We start from the raw sequence: 22,491 nt of genomic DNA, 5'->3' as shown, positions 1-22,491 counted from the left end.
TGCTGTGCACGTGCAGCAGGAAAGAAAGGTATTTTGAAAATGTTTAAAACGAAGATGAAGGCAAGCGTTCGCGCATTCCACTGATTGCGTAAGGAGACGGAGGAGAAAGTTTTACCGTATGTCAATAAGAAACGAAAGAAAGAAAAAAATTAGAGGCATGCTAAAATTTAGAGCGCCTATACTGTGGCAATAAACACCAAAGTACGCGCAGCGAAAAGCGACACTACAGTGTCACCATAGCGTCGCCATGTGGTCCCGGCGTAGCTAGAAATTTCTTCGAGGATGTAGAGGTGTGTTCAATTTCAACCATACTTCATGCGTGTTCGTGTGTGCACGTGTGCACATGCAAAATTGACAGCTTTCGAGGGGGGGGGGGGCGCTCACCCCGCTTCCTTCACTACTTCTGTATGGAGAGAGGAAAGACGACATTTGCAATCGGTCTACCGGACACATCAACGAAAACACACACACACACACACACACACACACACACACACACACACACACACACACACACACACACAGGACAGTGTTTGTTGGTGCTTGCCAAATACTGAAAAAAATGAAGCATTCTCCGGTTCGCCTTTTTTCTATCTGTCTCGGATTTCAGGCGCGATGTTATATAGCCATGCCACTCGACACAGCAGCAGTTCCCTCCGCCCATGCCGACAACGGCTGCATGTGCGCCGATTCTAGAAAAAGACGCCACTCGAGACGAATGCTGCACATCATGCCACGGTATAACGTCGACGGCGGACAGCGCGACTGCGTTGCGCGCAATATTTGCATACACTGCTCGTTGAAGCCTAGCAGCGCAGCTGCATGGGCGCTCGGCCCGGGTGTCTTCTCAGATATATTCTCGGCAAACTATATATGCATAACTGTGCAGGCTACCTACGTTTACGCCATATCGATCCCATTGCGTGGTTCCACGAAAATTTGCCTGGTTAAAAAAAAACCGACTCAATAGAGTGCTTCTTCCTACGACCAAGTCGTTCGTTTAGAAATATGCCGAATATCTTTCTTCGCGTACTCGAAAAAGCGGCACCGAAACTGTCGATTGTCGCGAGCCGATTGAGACGTACGTACGACATCAGCCGTGCGCCATCCGCCACAGGTGGCGCTAGCGACCGAGGACATTTCGAGAGGGGGGGGGGGGCATTTCGAGAAGTGGGAAAAGATAGAAGAACAGCTAAGGGAAGAAAGGCCGATGGTATACGGGTTTGTAGAAACACATCTCAGAGACATGGAACAACCTCCGAACAATCCGGACTACGCGTGGGAATATTGTAATAGAACAGAAGGCAGCAGAAAGGGGGGTGGTATTGGGGCATTCATTCATAAAAGTACAGACTGGCAAAGGGTCAAGCAGGAGTGCAAGGAACATTTATGGCTAAAAGGGAAAGTGGCAGGTCAAATGACACTCCTTGGTTTCGTGTACTTGTGGACGGGAGCAAAGGCCAGAGAGGAAAACCAGGCAATGGTATTATATCAAAGGACATTCAGGAGTTAGGAAGAGAGTGCGAGATAATTATACTAGGAGGTATGAATGCGCACATAGAAGATATAGATGGGTATACCAACCCGACAGGCAAAATGATCATGGATATGTGTGGAAGGCTTGATTTGATCATTTGGAACAGCACCAAGAAGTGTGAAGGGCAAATAACATGGGAGGTAGGAAGGCTGCAGTCGACGATAGATTATGCACTGATGTCACATAGGATGTATAATAAGCTCAGGGGAATGCACATAGATGAAGGTGGCTCCACAAGTCTGGGTAGTGATCACAAACGTATCAAGCTAAGTTTTGGAAGAGCGGAAAGTGGAAAGGAGACAAGATGAGCAACTACAGGAAATTTTTTATCCAGAAAGGCAAATTGAGATAGCCACTAAACAAATTGAGAAAGTAATCACGGAGGATAATGAAACAATGTGGACATACACGAATCTAATTAGACTGTTTGAGCTAGAGCTTGCTAAGACGCGTGACAAGTCACCCCGGAAAAGAAGACACAAAACCAAAATTTGGTGGGATGAGGAAGTTAAGAGAGCCATAGCAAAACGTCAGGAAGCCTCTAGGGAACACAGACATGCTAAGCAGCGGGGTGAACCGACAGATGATGTTGAAAGAAAATGGGAAACCTTTCTAAGCTGTAGAAGGGATGCATCCCTTCTGATCAATGAAAACATTAGAAGAAAGGGAGCTCAGTGGCTGGCAGAAGTACACATATAATAAATATAGAAAGGCAGCTGCGAAATTTCGGAACCATCTAAACTCCCTAAAAAATGAGACGAGCCTAGAGCAGAGGTTTATAACTACAGCCAAAGGTGCTAGGCTAGAAGGGGACGAAGCTGTTGAATATATAAGAACAAGGATGACAGAAAAATTTCAACAAAGAAGTGCTTCATGCACCGCAATAGACAAGGATGAATCAATTGGCGCAATGGCTCCATTTTCACAACGAGAGTGAAAAAGGGCTGAGAAAAGGGTTCCTAGTAGTGCATCAACAGGCCCAGATGGCATTCAAGTTATGCTGATAAAGACATTAGGTCCGAAGTCTAAGCAGGCTTTGAGAGAGGCAGTAAGCAAAATAATAATCGATGGTGAAGCTCCCGATGTATGGGAACTTAGCAGGACGAGCATGATCTATAAAGGAGAGGGGCACAAAGCTGACATAAACAACTACCGTCCTATAACAGTGACATCAGTGGTCTACAGGCTGGCAATGCAGATTATAAAGGAAAGACTGCAGGCATGGATAGAGGATGAGGGGGTGCTGGGGGAACTGCAGAATGGGTTTCGGAAACACAGGAGGTTGGAAGACAATATGTTCTCATTGACACAGTGCATAGAAATATCAGAAAAGGAACACAAGCCCCTGTGGCTAGCATTTTTGGATATCAAGGGAGCGTACGATAGCGTGGTTAAAGAGGAATTGTGGGGAATGCTGGACAAGCTAGGCTTGCAACGTGTATAGTCACTAATCTATTAAAGGATATCTATAAAGGTAACAAGGTAGTTATAAAGTGGGACAAACAGGTATCCAAGTCTGCAGAGGTAAAACGGGGGCTTAGGCAGGGGTGTCCTCTGTCACCCTTATTATTCATGATGTACCTACAAGGATTAGAGGCCAAATTATAGAAAAGTGGACTGGGCTGCAACCTCTCTTTCGTCAAACAAGGAAAACTCATTGAACAGGCACTACCAGCATTGATGTACGCAGATGATATAGTGCTAATGGCCGACAACAACGAAGATTTGCAGAGATTGGTGGACATCTGCTGTAATGAGGGAGATAGGTTAGATTTCACATTCAGAAAATAAAAATCAGCAGCCATGATTTTTAATGACAATGAAGGTAGTGAGCTTAGAATACAGGATGTCACGCTAGGGATAACAGATAAATACAAATATCTGGGCATATGGATAAGCAATGGGGCCGAGTACCTAAGGGAACACGAAATATACGTGACGACTAAAGGTAACAGGAATGCAGAGGTAATGAAAAACAGGGCACTGTGGAATTACAATAGGTATGATGTTGTCAGAGGAATATGGAAAGGAGTCATGGTTCCTGGTCTGACGTTCGGCAATGCGGTCTTGTGCATAAGATCAGAAGTTCAAGCAAGATTAGAAATTAAGCAACGTGGAATAGGTAGGATTGCCTTGGAGCTCACGGGAATACACCAAATAAGGGAGTACAAGGTGATATGGGATGGACATCATTTGAGGGCAGGGAAGCTAGCAGCAAGATAAAATTTGAGAAGCGATTGAGAGAAATGGGGGAGGAGCGTTGGGCTAGGAAGGTATTCAGCTACTTGTACATGAAGAATGTCGATACAAAATGGAGGAAGCGAACCATGAAATTGACCGGTAAATACTTAGAAAACAGCAGGGGGCCAAACCAAAAAGAATTATCGGTTAAGAAGAAGGTGAAGGAAGCTGAGACCGATACGTGGAGAATTGGCATGATTAAGAAGTCCGCACTAGAGGTCTATCGAACTTTTAAGCAGGAAATTGCCAAGAAAAGGATCTATGATAATACTCGGGGTAGTTCTCTACTGTTTGAGGCCAGGACGGGAGTATTGCGAACCAAGACATATTGGGCCAATTGATTGATTGATATGTGGGGTTTAACGTCCCAAAACCACCACATGATTATGAGAGACGCCGTAGTGGAGGGCTCCGGAAATTTCGACCACCTGGGGTTCTTTAACGTGCACCCAAATCTGAGCACACGGGCCTACAACATTTCCGCCTCCATCTGAAATGCAGCCGCCGCAGCCGGGATTCGAATCCGCGACCTGCGGGTCAGCAGCCGAGTACCTTAGCCACTAGACCACCGCGGCGGGGCGACATATCTGGTCAAATACGAAGGGGTAGACACGGTATGCAGTGCGTGTGGAGAGGAAGAAGAAACTGCCGAACACTTGATAATGCTCTGTAAAGGGCTTCGCCCTATAGTTCAGGATGATGGCGCAGAGTTTTTCAAAGCAGTTGGGTTTAGGGACAGGGAGGGCAAAATAGACTTTAAGCGGGTAGAATTAACTAGAAGGAGGTTATATGATTGGTGGCTAAAGTCAAGGCACGAGTAAAAATTAAACGCTTCACTGCGAAGTACGAATCCTCAACCTCACTTTTTAAAAGGAAAAAAAATCTATATAGGTTTTGGTTCATTATGTATTACGGCTTGGTGGCGCTAGCCACCGCCCGATCTAAAGGGTACAGCCATATCCATCCATCCATTTTAAATTGAAGGAGGGAAAGGGCGTGGCAGCTGTTTTTCTTCTCATGCGGCAGGCATCTTTCTAGAGGAGGCGTTGGTTCAGCTCGCGATGCACGTGCAGCCAATACATTGCTGCAGGGCTGACACCAAACGCAGTTCAATTAATACTCTACGTCACTGAAAGCACAACAAGATGGGAGATGGCAATCAACATCATATCTGTGGTTGAGCCGTTCTCCGCCAGGCAGCCACTCTGCTACACAATACCTATACAGCACAACACTGTAACTAGTCCCTCATGAGTGTACGCACGCGCAAATATCCGCACTCATAACCGCGTAAAAGATTTTGATGGCACGAATGAACGCGGGTGCGGCCATGCAAGAAAAGCGAGCAGCCTATACGTACGTTAGAATTATCCTTTCCAAGAAGAAAGCAGGAACAACGAGAAGATCGCGCTATAAAATCACGACCCGACTGTCTCAATATCGCGTATAGGCTCTCTTCAGTGAGGGTAATACGAAAAGCTTATGAGGTCTGCGCGTGTGAGGGTAAAAAAGAAAGGTTATCGAACGCTGGACAAATGCGAAGGAGACTATACAAAGGAAGACGTGTCATACACTTCGTCGGCCTCCTGTGTTAACACCTCTGACGCACAATATAGCTTCACCTTATTATAGTTTCACTCGGTAATAGAAACACAGCGTGTCATCTCAAAACTAACACTAAGAAAGCAATGTGCTGTCCGTTTTGTTTCGCTTCTTTTCCGCGCGTCCGTTGAACGCGCGACCGGGAAGGACAACTTGAAAGGTCTGACTGCGCCATATATCCCGTACAGCGTTAGCGTGACATTTTGATAATGGCGAGACATATATCGTTGAAGTGCAGCTGCTCTGAGCGCACTCAACGCAAAGTCCAAGAAATTGCTCGTTGCTGCCGAAACAAAGTGCGCGAAGCGTAGTTCGCGCGAACCCCGCTGACAGTTTCGAGCGAAACAACCTGCCGTATGCGCGGCAGAGTTAATTTCCCCAAAGACCGTGTTGGAAAGGAGAACGAAAAGGCAGCGAGGGTCGGAGGAGACGTACGCTTAAATTACAACCGACGTTGGAATCCCTATGGCTGCTCTATCTCGCTGATGTTCACGATAGAGCTATAAAAAGTGCCAGTGTATAGCGAGTTTATACGCGTAAGGTTCCCAAACGAAGCATTAATATTTGATATAAGAGCACCGTCGCTGGCAGAATACAGGTTACTAATACCGGCCGTCAAGTTTTTGTCCGCATGCAGAAAAAGAGGGTCGTTTCATTTGGCCCAATATACGTTCGATTGCAGTGCCCATGGTCTTATAGCAGGACGTCGCAGAAAGGCCAGCAGCTTTTCTCCTTCAGCGGCTTTTCGAAAGCCCTCACCAAATGTTCACTGCAGTGTGGTGTTATTGTTACGGTGTAATGAATGCCCACCGGGAGGGCAACTGTGACAGTATATCCGCGTGGCGACTGTCGGCATCTATCTCCCAGTGTGAGTAATATATTATGATCCATACAAACAACAACAAGAACAACAACAACAATAACAAAAGGTTTCCTCGCTCAAGGTACGATGCGGCGCGTTTTGTACATGACGTCACGTATGAACGTTTTTTTTTTTTTTGAAAATGGTGCGCTGGCTCAGAATCATGCAGATGAATCGAGACGTCTTCCAGATCACATTGACGAATTATGATATGACCCTGTTATCGGTCAGCCATCGTGGAATTGAAGCGTGCACGTGCATTTCTCACATTTTATGATCGCGACTGAAAGCGTTCTAGAGACTTCAGTTACAGTACGCATTGTCTGTCTGCGTTGACTATGCGATTGATCTCGAGCAACAACGCCCGCCTCTAGACAGCCGAAGTCAACAAATCTTCGCACGTGGATCACTGCAAATTGTATTCCGAGGCATCATGCGAAGAGTTTTGTACAATGCCGTCTGAAAAGCCGGAAGGGCAAATTTTATAAAGACATTCCTGTACTATCATACGCTGGCTGAACCACCGTTCGCACAGCTTGCGCAGATATGATAATTATATACGTCCCGATTGCCGCAGTGCATGGAGAGCTCCACAAATTTCGACCATCGGCTGTTCTTAGACGTGCACCTGAATCTATGGTACACGGACCTCATCAAACATTTCGGCGCCATACAAACGCAACACCACGGCCGGGATTCGATCCTATGACCGTCGCATCGTCTTTGAGCACCATGCATCCAGGCGGGTTCCTGATATATCACGACGTTTCCTATAAAATAATATTTTTTTATCAGAAATATTTACTGCGCGCCTTCCGTGACCAACCGACACGGCGAAATAGACATTCCGTTCGCGCGCCTGACGTTTACAGAGAGAATTGTTCTTCTCCTTCCATAAATCACCTAAAAAAATCGCGTTTTATTGTTGCTACATATAGCTTCTCTTTAAATCTGCGAAGAGCCCCTGAAAAATGATCGCCTTGTCCCTGCTTTCCCAACTTAGGTTTGAAGCAGGACAGCGCGCTCGCGGAAGCTTACCGCGCATTAAATCACGCGCCACTTGATAAACGCCGCGGACGTCACATTAGCGTTTCGAGAAGCTTGCTGAGCATTAAATCACGTTGCTTGATAGATGTTGCGGACGGTCACACATAAGGCCGGGCAGCGCATGGACTGGCGAGCACATTCTTTCGAGGAGAGCGGAAAATAAAGAGGGAAGACTGAAACTATTAGAAAGATAAGCCGTGTATATACGCCGTACAGGAATCGAGAATGCGGAACGCCGCTATCTAACGCGGGGGAGCTTATCTCGACACCGCACTCAACTGCGAGGTATAGTTTGCGAGGTATAGCTATATAGGTGAACGCAACTGCCAGCGTTTCTCGAAGAATAACGTTTGGCCTACGTGAACGTAATGAGCCTTCTCTTTGTTGGCGATGACGATTTTGTCGCTCGCTTAAACAAGGCGAAAGCTCGAGCGCATAAACGTACTACAGTCCTGACTTCACGTTCCATTCTTGCAAGGACGCGAGCCTCACCGACGTACTTACCCCCGAATGCAGAGATGTTACTTGGCTCGCGACTTCAACTTAACTTGAGCAAGTAGGCGCGAAGCAAGCAGCGGACTTCAAAACGCCGAAGTCAGCTTTCGCGTTTCATAGATGCTCAGGCTGTCTTGCTTGGTCAAGTCAAGAACGAGCTTCAAAGCAGAAACACGCTGCTCGCCTGCTAACGAGGGTAATAATGAAGTTGTTCGCGTAAGGCATGCATTACACCAAAAAAAGACCATACGTTTTAAAATAACTATAAAAACGAAGGGCCACAAGCATATTCTTGCCATTTTACGGCTAACGAGCGGCACGTGGTGCCTGCCACCAAGGAGGATTAAAGAAAAAATTTCTGGAGTGGAAGCTCCCGCAACGCCTTGCCGGCAGAAGTGAAGCCAGCTTTTGCCTCTGCCAAGATGGCGGAAACATGCTTTTTTTCTCATAGTGCTTACTTAAAGATCAAGTGGTTTTGATATGTTATGTATATGCTACGTCAGTTCTATATTAAAAGATGGTTGTTCCCGACGAAATTACACACAGAAACGAGTATGGATGACTGAATCTTTAAAGAATTTTGCCTCCAATTAGAGGCTCACTAAGGAAAACTAGTAACTGTAAGACGCACTTGGAGCTTTATATGACCCAGAAAAGTTTCCACATTAAACTCGTTGGGCGTTCGAGGGAAACGCTTCGTTTTTAATCGCCATCTTGCCAGAGGAACGGCTTCACTTCTGCGCAATCATTTCCACTCCAGCATTTTTTTTTTAATCCTCCTTGCCTGCCACCACAGCGATGCGCAGTGTTGCTTCTGTAAAGCGTTCGTTGCCCGCTGGTTTTAGTGGCCACCCAAATGCGGTGCGTTTCTCCACGGTTGCTTGTTTGGAGGCGAAACAAGCATCGCGTTGGGTTCTTTCGTCGTTTTTTTTTTTTATCAATCGAACACCATGGCATGTATTTGTGCTGACCTGGCTCACGAGGTGACGCGATTTCCACGGTATTTGGCTTTCTGTTCGCCTGTGTGCATGCCTGTAATGGGCTAGGTCGCAGTTACTATGAAAAAAAAACAAGTTCTGGGAACAAATGTGATTCGTATCCTTTTGTTGAGCTTGGTAAACAAGAGAAAAAGCGGGGGTCAGGACATTGCCCTCAGCGGAATTCTGTCTCGCGGGGTGCAGCAATGCATCGCTGCATCATGGTGACGCGGATAAAAAACCCGTGATAGGGGCACCTCTTTTTTATGTGTGTGTAATTTTACGTAGCGTTGTGCTACAAGCGATGTCTTTCTGAGCGAGAAACAGTGCCCTAGACGGGACGAAAGGATAGACGAGGCACACGGACACAGCGCAGAGTCAATTTTTCTTTTTTACCGAAAGAGACGGAAAATGTCGTCGTGTTATAGAAAAACAGAAATAGCCTTTGCGGTTACGGAACACTTCGGCGTTGTCGACACCGGGGCTATTAATACGCACGTGTGTGTAGTCGACACAACCTGTAACGCAAGGGAACTCAGCCACTTCATAACAGTCCGCCGGCTGCGGAAAGCGCACCAGCATCGCGTTACAGGTACTTTGCGATGAATAGTGCAACTTTTCCGACTGCACGGCACACTGTCGACTACGGAATGCGGACGAAATTTCCGGTGACAGGTTGGAATGTGCCAGCGCTGTAAAACCTGAGAGCCATCAGTAGCTGTAACACTGGACGCACGGGCTGTCTTCGGTTGTCCCCACTTTCACGGAGCGGCAACATAACGAGCAGCTGCCCCACGGCGTTCTTCATGAACCTGTACCTAGCGTGGAATTGTTGCTCGTCGTAAAACTCCATCGGATTTCCTTGGGTCACGTAAAGCGGTTCCAAGAATCTTCGGCAGGCAGTGCGCCTCAAAAAATGCTACGCTTATGGCGAGGCAAGCAAACTCAAAAGCGGCCACCTTTCACGCGACGTCCATTCGTGAGGTGGCCATGTTGGAATAACGCGTGAAGTCGCTTTCAAGCTAGCCCCGCAGCTGACTTGAAACTTGTCCTGACTTCGACCGAGCCAAGTCGCCTTCAAGTCATCCGCAAGTTCGAGAACGATTTATGGTGACCGGCAAGACTGTCTTGAGTCAAGAACGAGTCAAGTACGAGTCAAGTAACATCTCTGCATTCGGGGGTTAGCATTACGGCAAATGATGAGACAAATGATCATGCTCATCGAGCCGTGACGCCTTGGAGAACGCTGGAAGAGGGTGAAAAAAATGGCCCGTATCCGCGTGTTTTACTGAAGGATCGACGGCTAAAGACAATAGTATTCTGTTTGCATATGGTCCCTATAGAATACTATAGTCTGGACGCGCTGCGTCAGGTATGGACGCCATCTGACAGTAATGTTGAGAAAGGAAAGCTTTCTTTATAAAACACAGAGCAACTTGTATAAGTGTCAATACCGTGTCTTTTCAGCGAAACGTAGGAAACACCCGTTTTTTTTTTTTCGTTCGTAGCGTCGCAATGTCAGCGCAGCGTAATAAACACTGCGGCCTTTCGAATTACGTATCTGGACAACTTCTAAATAAACACACTTATACCTAATACTCGCGTATTGGGGTCGAACTTACGCCAAGTTGCTGAACGAGTTGACAGACAGACAGAATTCCCTGCTTGGAAGTATACCAAGAAAGATTATCGTCTCTAATACGCAGCATGGGAGCTGCATTCGGACGTGGTGCATCGTGCGCATATAACTGTCACGCGGCTACGCAACAATCCAACAAAGCCAGAAACACAAAAAAATGGGGGTCCCCTTAAGCTTCACCTCTAAGAGTTGAACGCGATAGCTTTATTCTGTTCCTATAGTGCGTACTTCTAACACTTAGTGTACGAAATCGATTTGGGTGCACGTTAAAGAACGCCAGGTGGTCAAAATTTCCGGAGCCCTCCACTACGGCGTCTCTCATAATTATATAGTGGTTTTGGGACGTTAAACCCCACATATCAATCATTCGTGTATGAAATCTTTTCGAACTTGCTATGCACGAACTACGTGGCCTTAAGGGTGCTGTAACGCGTGTGCCTTTTGACTGGGTTTAAACTATGAAGTCATTACGATAATTCCTCGTTCTAACGCCCGATAGGAATGCACGCTCGTACTACGCATTATTACGGCAATATCTGATGTTTCATTGTGAAGCACGCATACAGGATGCGTGAGTTTGTAAAGAAGAAAGTTGCTTTCACTGCATTTCCAAGCAGAAAACGTTATTTGCACGGTATTCACAAGCATAGGAGTGGCTGTATGGTATAATACCCGCTTGCCACGCAAACGACCCGCGTTTAATCCCCACTCAGACCAGGAATTTTAGGGGCGAAGCTCCTTATAGCGTGGCTTGTGCATCCCGTTGTCGTAGTACGTATAGCCTGTGGCACATACCCGCATATCAGTGGCACATACCCGCCCTATCTCGGGCACATATCCGCATATCCACATTTTACGAAAAACGTAGCACGGCGTCGTTATCACGCTCTCGGTGTTAAAGAGCTGACAGCAGAAACGTTTAGTTTTGACAGCAGAGACTCTCGTTTAGCCCTTGGACTGTCCGCTGGACGGCGGTACTTGTATACGATGAACATATGATAAAAAGAAGCGAGATGGCAGTACTTGAGGTGCTCACTATAGATGGACGGACGGACAAACAGACTGACAGACAGACACACGGACGGACGGACGGACGGACGGGCGCACGTACGGAGGGATGGACGCACGGACGGAATTACGGGCGCTTCGCCCCACTTCATCATCATTCACTCCAGGGATATGCTGTAATTTTTCATTATTTATTTTATTTGCATCTATCTCCATTTTTCGGTCACGCAAAGGTGCTCGATTTTTTTTTTCGGCCATGAAAAGATTATTTTTTCGCTCACAAAAAATAACGACGCCGGCCCCGATGCCGGAATATCTATGAAACGATCTCTTCAACGCTATCGCGTTAAAAATCCTCGTTTGTGGAAAAGCTGCCGATACAATACAGGCATGCGCAGCAGACACTATTTGCCTTATACAGGACCCACGTTTCCGCCGTGCAAACACAAAGACAAATAAAAGCAGCGAGCCACGATTGAGCCCTGACACACTGCATGTATACGGAGACCCACACTAAAGGGGCCCGATTGTCGGGCGTGTGAAGTATGCCCGTTGTTCACGCGCACGGCTTTTTAGATTGGTTCGAGACAGAAGTCCTCCAAGAAGGTCATTGCGCGGAGGGGGAGGGGATAAAAATGGCAAATTCAGAAGGCATAATTCGCTGGTGCAAGTTTCGCCGCGACGCGTGGCCGAAACCGATCGGGCCCCGTTTCTCGAAACCGTAGCCCCCCTCCCCCCCCCCCCCCCGCGCCTACGCGAAAGAATAGATGCAAAAATAATAACAAGAGGAGGGTGCTTTTTAAACCGGGTTGCAAACAAGCAGAACGCGGTATGCGTCCGCCCATCCGGTGACCTTAATTATGTTTTTTCCTTTGTTCGTCGACCCCTCCTAGCTTCCTTTCTCCCTACTTCCGGTCGCGGCCAAGGTTCTCTGGCGCGCCCAACAACCCGATGACCGACAGTCCTACAACTGCGGCCGACAAGGTATATGCTGTGTACGTGGTATATGAATATGACGCGCGTGCATATGCAGGGCAACCGTTACTCGACACTGCAGTCAGTGAGCGGTGGTATGCGCACGGAAAATGCTAACCGTGTAACGCGTTGCATAAGAAACTGTGATTCTCTGATGACATTAGCACTGATGAGTAACTCACGGGACGAATTTCAACTCACTGTTACTCAACGGGAGAAGGAAAGCAGAGCGGTAGGTCGGAAAATTAATGTGCAGGAAACTAGAGTAATGCGCAACAGTCTCGGACACGAACAGCGCTTTGCCATATATACGTCGCGAGGCACAGGAAGTTCTAAGCGAAAGCGTCTATTTAGTTCAGGTATATAGTAACCGCAGAGCCGAACCATGAGTGAAATAAATACAGAAATAAGAAAGGGGTGGAACACATTGCAAGCCTTGTTACGTAATGAATGGTAGTTCAGCCCTATCACTCAACAGGAACGTATACAACAGCTGCATGTCACCGGTATTCACCTAGGGAGCAGAAACCTGAATGCTTGCAAATTTAAGAGGGCTCAACTTAAACTGAAGACAACGTAGCGAGCGGCGGAAAGGAAAATTAAATGGGTATAAAGCTGAGTGGGGGAACAAACTGGTGTTAAGGACACCTCAGTCAAAATCAAGAAGAAATGGACATGGACAAGATATACGGCGCCTAGACAGGATGACCGCGCTAACTATTAAGGATAGCTGCCTGGATTCAAAGAGAAGGCAAAGGCGTGAGGGAGGGTAGGAGGGGAGAAAGTTAGGTAAGAAGATGAGATCAAGGAGTTCCCGGGCGTAAGGCGGCGACAGTAAACACAGAACCATTGCTGTAACATGAGAGAAGCCCTTGTCCTGCGGTGGGCCGAGACATGGTGGTGGTGGCGGGAACACTTATACGAAACTGTGATCGCACGTCGCGTCACCGCCACATTGTCGACGACACAACTTCACGACCAAGGGCCGACAATGTAAACGAGGATTTCGAGAGGCCGTTTCAAGATAAATATAACTAAATTGCTGCTGTTTTACGTGCAAAAGCCATGTGCCACGACGTAGCAGAGGGGCTATTAAATATCAACGGCCTGGCGATCTTTAACGTGCCCCTAAATTTATGCTTGCCATTCATAGCATTTCACCTTCATCGAAATGCGACCCGCCCCGACCAGGATCGAATCAGCACCCATAACCACTGCACCACCCCACCGCGGTGCATGGATATACCCCATTTCAGAATAAACACAACATCCACAATGTACACGGCTCATCTCTGTTGGCCATCCTTTATGGGGTAAACCGATTTTTGCGCCACGAACAAGTCTTACAAGGAAACTCGGGTCAAAAGCAGCATTCCTCCCCGGCCCTTTCGTAAAGGATAACAATGAACGATTGTGAGCGGTATGTGGCGAGAAAACGAGCCATACACAGTCAACCCTTAGTCGGTGGAGGTATACGAGCGGCGAAAGGTATACACATGTGCGAGCACCGTTAGAGCCAACGCCAGATCTTCTCGCGAGTTTCTGGCGCTCGAGTTCAGACATTTAATTCGTGTAAGGTGTGCGATAAGGTGTGTGAGGCGGAAGGGCGAATGGCGTCTGCGAGGATGCCATTCGTGAACATCCGACGGGACACGAGAGACACGTCATCAACGTGCCCGTCGACGTACTATACAGTAGCCGCTGCGCAACTTCCCGGAGGCAGCCGCGGTGAACGAGCATTTCAAGCGGAGTCTGTTCGCCAAGTGCCTCGTAATATATACCCTTGCCAGCTTCGCTTGTTTTCAACTCTTTCTCGGCCTGCGCGAGCTTCTTCATTTATTTGATCACGACAAGCGCCCGCAAAGCGTGCGACTAACGAAAAGTGCACTGCGGTGGGAGTTTATCCCCCAGGAATGGAACCGTCTATATACCGGATGATCTCGTCAATGAAACTGATAATGAATCCTTTTTTTTTCTCTTCCTTGTAACAATGCCTACAATATCACTGCCACTAAGAATGGTTTGTTGTCTCGAAGCGTGTGCGTGTTTACAAATGCATGGCGGCGACGTTGATTTCGCTCACCAATATCCGAGTGTTTCTTTTTTTCTTCTCTTAAGATATCTTCAGTGCTGTTGTATTTGTTGTATCTGTTGTTTCGATTGAAACTACGTAGTCAAATTATTATGTGTACCTCCCCTACGTAATGCCTTACGGCGATGTAGGTGAAATGTAAATAAGTAAATAATATAAATAAAAAAGGCAGGGCATCGTTTATGCCTCGTCACGCCCGCGTGGCGTACTGCAGAGGTATACACGCGGCGCCCTCTGCATAAAACTGCCGTATGACTCAGGCAGCGCCTCAAATCGAATGGCGGAAGCCAATTAATCGCGTCGCTCCATATACGTGCAGTCGTGCACCAGCAAGCCCACGCCTAATCAGCGATGAGAAGAACGCGGGAGCCGCATGCAGCCGCCTGCGTCGCCTCTCTCCTATATCACGCGTACACACAAAAGCGTGTCCCGGAGGCTAATTGACTGGCACGCGTTATTCCGCAGCACGCGCCCGCGTACTCTAGAGACGTAAATGAGATGTTATCTTCGCAATTAACCACGGGGTCACTCGCATATACACACGAAGTGTGGGTCTTCACAGTGGCGGGTTATTATACGCAGCTCCCCACAACGGGTTGCAGCCATATTGCTCGAGCAATATACGCGTTAAAAATATTGCACGCAATTTCCCCTCTACGCGTTCACCCATATATATAACCACAGTCGTTCATATATGGACGACTGTGGTTATCGCGAAACAGTATACCGCATTTATGAGAAAGCTGATATCCAAGGCCGACTTGTGCATACGCCATCGCATTGACGTGATTAATGACACGTGAATTTAATTAATTGTTTGTGTTTTCAGGGAATGAAACGCCATGCCACGGACGCCGCAGTGGAGGGCTCTGGAAATTGCGACCACCTATAGAGTTCTTTAACGTGTACCTAAATCTAATGCACAGGGCCTCTATAGCGCATGTTGCCAGCTAAGTGAGACCTCCACGGCCGGGATTCGATCCCGTGACCTTTGGATCAGCAGTCGAGCACTGTAACCATTGGAGCACCCCGAAAAGTGAGTGGTAAAGGATGTAGACTATAACGAATAGCTCTCTCGAAACCCTGCAGTGTACATAGATATACGTAACGGAATAACGTCAACTGCCGCAACCCAACCGCTGCATACATCGCTTCAATTCGCCTTTTTTCAGCGCAGAAAATGCTCTCAAAGAACTGGCAACTTATTTGGCTCCTCCAGACTCAGCACGCCTTCTTCATCGATAAAGTAGCGAACAACGGCACTGACGCAGTCGAAATCGTCCATCGCGGTGTGCCCATCACGTATCTCGATTCTTGCGTGTTCTGCGGCTTTCTCTGGTGTCGTATTATTTCTAAGTAATGACGCATTTCTTTGTCTTTCTGTGTGCAGGTGAATCGCGGCATGCGGCGTTTCGGCATTCCACAGGAACATGATTGAAGCCATCGGGAATCGAACCCGTGACAGTCAACTGGCACGTTTTATGAACGTTGGCGACAGTGGCCAGAATCTATAATCGCGTGTATACTTCCGCCGAACCGTTTATGCTATAGAGAGTCGATTCGACATGATCACGTGTTATGCATTCGCCTATACGCTTTCTATACAAGATGCTGAGTTTTACACAGTAGATACCGGACACGTGGACGGGTGTCTGCACGTAAATTACACCACACCGCACGCTTACATACTATCATGTATCGGGAACGGTGCCAATTTCTAATTCTATATATACGGACTCCTGAAGAAAACAAAAATGCTTCTCGAATGGATCGAATTGCCAACTATCCGTTAAAGCATAAGCACATGTTCCCATAGATTAAAAAGCTGTTTTATGTGGCCACAAACGTCACCGCAAGCAGGTTTTCTTTTTCTTTTTTTTTAGTATCCTCGAATCCCTCCAAATGGCACCAGCTATATACCGCCTATACCGCACGGCTGTGGCGCTCTCACACCTCAATTTTCTTACATAACGTTGAACATCTATGCACTGCTGCGCCGGATTTGCTTTGCTGCGACCGAGCGTACGTTTTGAAGGCACATCTCGTGGCCCATTGCCCCGTAAACGCGTGGATAACGATAGTTATAGCGCGAGAACAGAATGACGACACAGAGACAAGATGAAGGACACAAAGTTTTTGTCTCTGTGTCGTCGTTCTGTTCTCGCGCTTTAACTATCGTCATGTCATAGCAACTAGCCCAAGCTGCCACAGCACAGCTCCTGGGAACATTCCAGCTTCCAATGTTAACCATCTGCACTGAACGATGTTGATGATGATGATGATGATGATGATGATGATAGCTTCTATGTATGACTCACACCCGCTCTAGGGGACTGGCCAAGATACGAATAATTTATAACTAACAGTGATCACATAAGAATTGTATGACCAATGAATCATAAAGGTTACAATAAATTAATTATGCTGATTCTGAGTCCTTCGGCGGTGAATGAGCGCGTATATCGCTTCACGATGGCGACACAATTTTCTATCTGCGAGCCACGGCAAACCTCGGACATAAGCGCTCAGCTCGAAAATAAATAAAAAAAGGATCTTGCCCTAATGCGTCCGTTCGAGCCGAAGCGGAAGGAAAGAAATGCAGGCAACGTTTGTATTTTGTCCGCGCGTATACAAGAACAACCGCGAAGGAGCGACCAGAGAGGCGCGATCTAATGAGGAGTCATCGTAGCTGCCTGGTGACCCTACGTGCTATTACTGGTCCAGGTCAAAGAGTAAACGTTGCACTGAATACTTGAATGCGCAAAACACTTTCGCCAAGTTAAGCGAACTGCGTGGCCGCTGCGCCTAGCTTATTTCTTTTGTTGTTTTCAAGAAGGCGGCCCTGATCAATAGAACACGAATGTCTAGAGAAAGAAAGAAAGAAAGAAAGAAAGAAAGAAAGAAAGAAAGAAAGAAAGAAAGAAAGAAAGAAAGAAAGAAAGAAAGAAAGAAAAGAGGAGGGAGGGCGCGAGGAAAAAGAAATAACCAGAGAGTCCTGCTCTAAAAGGAAAGGCTAATGTCGAGGCGTCAAGGCAGCTCACATCAAGGTTCGACTTACTACCACGAAATCGAGCTGCTCCTACACTGCCGGGTGACTGCCGGCCGCCTTGCACAGCAGTCGACTAAAGAGTATGGGCGCGGTGCACTACTGAGGAAGCCATAGGGAGCCGCGCGTTGTCAACGACGTTCAATGAATATACAAAATAGTATAGTACACGTAGAGAACGTTTCATGATTGGGCGAAGTAATGTCCGTCGTCTCACGCACCGACTGATTACAGCTGACAAGGACAGCATATATCTCTGGTGGCCATATAGGTCGGCAAACTCACCCATTAGTCAACTCACTCGAACTCGCTCTGACTCAGGTCGGACCGTGAGTCCGAGGGAGTTCGCTTGAGCCCAAACACCGGTGAATCTAAGTCCGAATGAGCCCTATAGCGCAAGCAAAATATATTTCTTTATTGAGTCCGGGTGAGCTCCACCTTTTATTGCCGACCTATATGGTCCTATTTACTAATTTTCAGCATTACTATCAGCCTGGCATCGGCTTAAGTTTGTATACTCACGTCTATTCACACACATCTCAACGCACTGAAGTTCGCACGCCCCCTCAATATTTATTGATCAGAGGCGTGAGTTAGGGGGGTATCATGACCTACCCGCAAAAGCTCTCAAGTTCTTGGTTGAAATATATCATGCGGGTTGCATATAACGATAATGTCCTTACTAGATTGAAGCCATTGATAAGTCGTACTTGAAGCCATACAAGATCAAAAGGCGTATAGTATAGAGCAACATTTATGCGAGATATTGGCGTTAAATGGCACTGACCCCATGACCGAAAAAGCTATAGCTTTAAAATAACAGACTTATTAGTCGACTCACTCAGGCCCACACAGCCTCAGGCCAAGCCGTGAGTCTGAGTGAATCCGGCTGTATAAAGTAAGGGCGAGTTTAAATTCGCGCAAATGTGGCTGAGAAAAAAGCTACTGCATCTTCCCACGGGGTAGAACTCGAGTAAATGCGTCGCAGAGTGGTGGGGGTATCGCGTGAATGTTTCGTAATTGGCTATGCTTTGGGAACGCTTAGTTGTTATTTCGTATTTATTATTATTATTATGTATTGAATGAAGGAGAAGCGTTGCATTCAACGAGTGGTGGGACGCTGATGTTGGGTCGAGTCAAACTACTGGCTGAAGGTACTTTGCTTCCATCGCGTCTACTCGAGTCAAGCAAAGCGTCAAGTCAAGCGGAAGCCAAGTAAGGACGCCCTTGACGGAATTCCGATGGCCAGTGAACGGTTGTGCAGCAGTCCGTTTTTACCAGCAGACGCTGTCTGCGTCGGCCTTGCGAGGCGAGAGGGGAGCGAGAGTTGGCACGAGACGCGAGCATGCGCAATGGGGGTGTGGATGGTGCCGCCGCCGACGCCGAATCCGCGACCTCGCGCGACTGAGAAATCCGCATTTAAACAGTTTACAAAGTATGAGAGTGAGTTTGGTTGAAAAACATTTTGGTGAATGCGAGTCTGAGTGAGCTACTTATAGAACAAAATATATTTCTTGAGTGTGCCTAAGTGAGCTGCAATATTTTCTCCGACCTATGGCTCTGACCACCACGTCTGGCTGCAGCGCACTGTACGAGACCGCCGCGATGTACCCAACGAAGGAAAGAAGGAAAAACGTGATTGGTCGAGTTCGTTCGGGTCCTTATACCGCACGGCGATAACATTGCGCGTATGTGTCCAGGTCCCATGGCACTGCAGCACCCCGGTTCACACAACATTTATATCCAGCGCTGTAGGCGAGGCGATGCCAGCTAGCTCTGCTGCCTGCGCGCTATACGTAGGCGCATTCCTTGAAAGAAAAGCGCCGACACAGCACGTACGCACTAAGAAGAAGAAAGAAAAACAAAGCACCGTGCATCCGCGAAAGCTGAGAAAACAGACACTCGCGATGGGCGCGCTGGCGACCGACCGCTCCCTTCCTCTCCAACGAGAGACACAGACGGCAGATTAATTACGGAGAGTACGGCGAAGCGAACCTTGCTTACCTCGTGCAACTCTACTCATATACGAATGCAGCTGCTCCTCGGGGACAAAGAACAACGCGCGCCGCAGAGAGGAGCAGTGCGCGCGACCACATTCTTACCAAAACAGTCGAGGCAGCATCCGCCGGCGAAGTTTCTGTGCCGCGGGCCGTCGGGATGGGCTGCAGTCCTTGCACGCCGCGGGTAGGCACGTCGGTCTACGCGCACCTCTGCGAGACAAAGAGTGGGAAAATGTAATAACTGTGCCTTATTCAGTGGGCACGAACAAAAATACACTTAGAGGTTACAGTGAAGAGTTCGACGAAACTTCGTCTGGTCAGGTACCGCAATGAGGATGTACATGCGGTCACTGAACAAGTCAAGGTGAAAAAAAAAAACACACACACACGAGACATTTTGGGACCCATGCGGGTTGTGAACAAGGAACCCGTATAGGTCCGGAAACGTGTTTTTCTCTTTTTTTTTTTCAACTTGACTTGGTCATTGACCGCATCTACATTTTCACACATAAAGAACATTCTCAAGAGCCAGTCAATCGTGGTGCTGCAGCCAGCTCAAATGGCACCGTGCACATAGAGAAAGGCGCCTTCAAATCGAACTACCACAAGCTTTCATATGGTTCCCAGTCAATTCGCTTAGTTTTATTTAAGCAGAAAAACTGGAGCTTGTGGGCGGTAATGTCTTCTTCGTTTACTCGTTGTTTCGCATATTGACGCCAGTCATTAGGGAGTTTTAGAATAGCGCACCGCGAGCCCTTGCAGCGTGGTCACTGCAACTGCGCACGCGTCGTAGCGCGAGTCGCCGTCCGCGTGCGGCGATCGTGGCCCGCAAAGTGCTGCGAGTAGCTTCCGTGCATTTGGGTTTGCGGTCGGGGTCAAAAGTCCCCAAACTTTTCCCTTGGGGAGGGGGGGGGGGCAAACGTTATTCTTCATTGATTGATATGTGGTGTTTAACGTCCCAAAACCACCATATGGTTATGAAAGACGCCGTAGTGGAGGGCTCCGAGAATTTCCCCCACCTGGGGTTCTTTAGCGTGCGCCCAAATCTGAGCACACGGGTCTACAACATTTCCGCCTCCATCGGAAATGCAGCCGCCGCAGCCGGGTTCGATCCCGCGACATGCGGGTCAGCAGCCGAGTACCACTAAACCACCGCTGCGGGGCACAAACGATATTCTAAAGCTCGTATGGCGCCCGCTATGCCCGCAACGCCCGCAGCTCCTGCAAACGTTATGCTAAAACTCCGTATTTTGGAAGCCAGGCACGAGCGTCACCGCAAAGTAACGCACATATACCCGTTCTTATCGCAGGGTATGAGCGAATGATACGTCGTAAACTATACGAAAGACGCGCTGTCCGAATCATGGGCGTAGCCAAGGGAGGGGGAGGGGTTCATCCACATCTCTGAATTTTTTTCGATTTTTCTTGTATATGTATACACGCAGGCATAAAACGCACGCACGAATATATATGAAGTACAGTTGAACAGTCCCCCCCCCCCCTTTCCTCGAACAAAATTTCTGGCTACGCCCCTCATCCGTATGCAAGTTACACCGCAACTTCATATTCATAGACGCACACGTGTGGCCCAATCTGCAGTGTGCTTGGATTACGCGACGAGTTTCCCAGAAATTTCACGACCATCGCCCTTGTATAAGAGCTAGAAACTTGCCACCCGTGCGATAGGAATAGCGAGCTCGTTTTTGAGTAATGTGTGTTGCGTTATAAATAAGCTGGTCAATTTAATCTTGCGACCTAACAAACTGGGTGAAAAGGTTACTTCTTGTAAATATTGTTATATTGTGTATTATACTTACCATGCGTGCATTTCGTGCCCGCACCATTTTAAAAATAAATAAAGCAAATAAATAAAAATTAGTTAATAAATACGTGGAACTAAAGATGTCTGTTTCCAGTAATAGGCCTCTCGGTACGGCCTTGGCGAGAACAAAAAACGCCGCCTATAGGTCGCGCGCGAGAGGGCTGCCTCGAGAAATAAAGATAACGGGAAGGAAGCCCTTGCCTGGTCTGCTCAGTGTGTGAATGTCTTAGTCCCGAAACTCCCGGAAATTCCCAACGACGACAACGGCGGCACGTCAATGTCATTTCCGCAACATTTTAGCACGTTTTGCTGCGACACATGTATGTACGTACATGACTTCCACAGCATATCAACGACACGAGAAAGAGAAAAAACACGACATCCCACCCCCTCGCTTTTCTTTAGCCCGAGTATGCGAGGCCAGGTCGAGTTTCAACAATAAACACAGTTGAACCTGGCATTGTTCGAGGGAAGCAGTCTTCATATGTAAAAACTTTAAAAGTTGCCGGGGCATCATCGGCGATTGCCCGTTTGCACGTATTGAGACAAAAGTCATGTCGATGCCTCATCAAACCCGAAAAGTGACCATCGGCGCCAACACGACGTTTCGACCACCATCTATGATTTTCAAAAATAATTTTGATAGAAATCTGATAATTCTGATAAAAAAATTCTGATAAGAAACAGAACGACAAATTATCCCCTTGCGCACTCTAGAAATATTTTTATATAAATTATCTGATTTTGAACAATCAATCAGAGTTGGTTCGAGCCAATATTAAAAATATACACCTGACATATCAAAAGCATAGAACACTTCGTGATTTTTTTTCTCTATCTTTTTTTTCTTTGTAACGAACACGAAAGCTTTTACAGGATAAACTTACTTTTAGCGTTAACTTTAGCCGACACCTATGTGAAAGCGGTCTGACAATGACAAAAAAACAAAAAAACAACACGAATGCGTTTCGGATTCGGCTACGAGTTTCGGAGGAAATGTGAAAAAAAATAATAACGCTGATATCGAAGCTGTCATGCTGGTAGCACGTCAATACAAGATGGTGGCACATCCGGACGCGTACGCGAGCGAAATTCGAATCTTAAAAAATGCTAACGCCACGCACTGTCCGCACGTGATGACTTTCCCG

The 22,491-nt window shown here is 47.4% G+C and overlaps 1 protein-coding gene across 2 annotated transcripts in view; it reads right to left on the bottom strand.

Moving 5' to 3' along the window:
* LOC119185259 (putative polypeptide N-acetylgalactosaminyltransferase 9) overlaps window positions 1–22,491 on the bottom strand; it is a 181,887-nt gene that overhangs the window by 86,608 nt on the left and 72,788 nt on the right. The window contains exon 2 of one of the 2 annotated variants that reach the window (XM_037434349.2): window positions 19,624–19,731. The gene's annotated coding sequence lies outside the window, so the exon portion shown is untranslated. Of the gene's footprint in view, window positions 1–5,138; window positions 5,266–19,623; window positions 19,732–22,491 lie in introns of those variants that run through there. The other variant, XM_037434353.2, reaches the window with a different exon arrangement.

This window comes from Rhipicephalus microplus, chromosome 1 (genome assembly GCF_043290135.1).
Source record: "Rhipicephalus microplus isolate Deutch F79 chromosome 1, USDA_Rmic, whole genome shotgun sequence".
Taxonomy (NCBI): Eukaryota; Metazoa; Arthropoda; class Arachnida; order Ixodida; family Ixodidae; genus Rhipicephalus; species Rhipicephalus microplus.
This window is presented reverse-complemented; position numbering and strand designations above follow the sequence as displayed.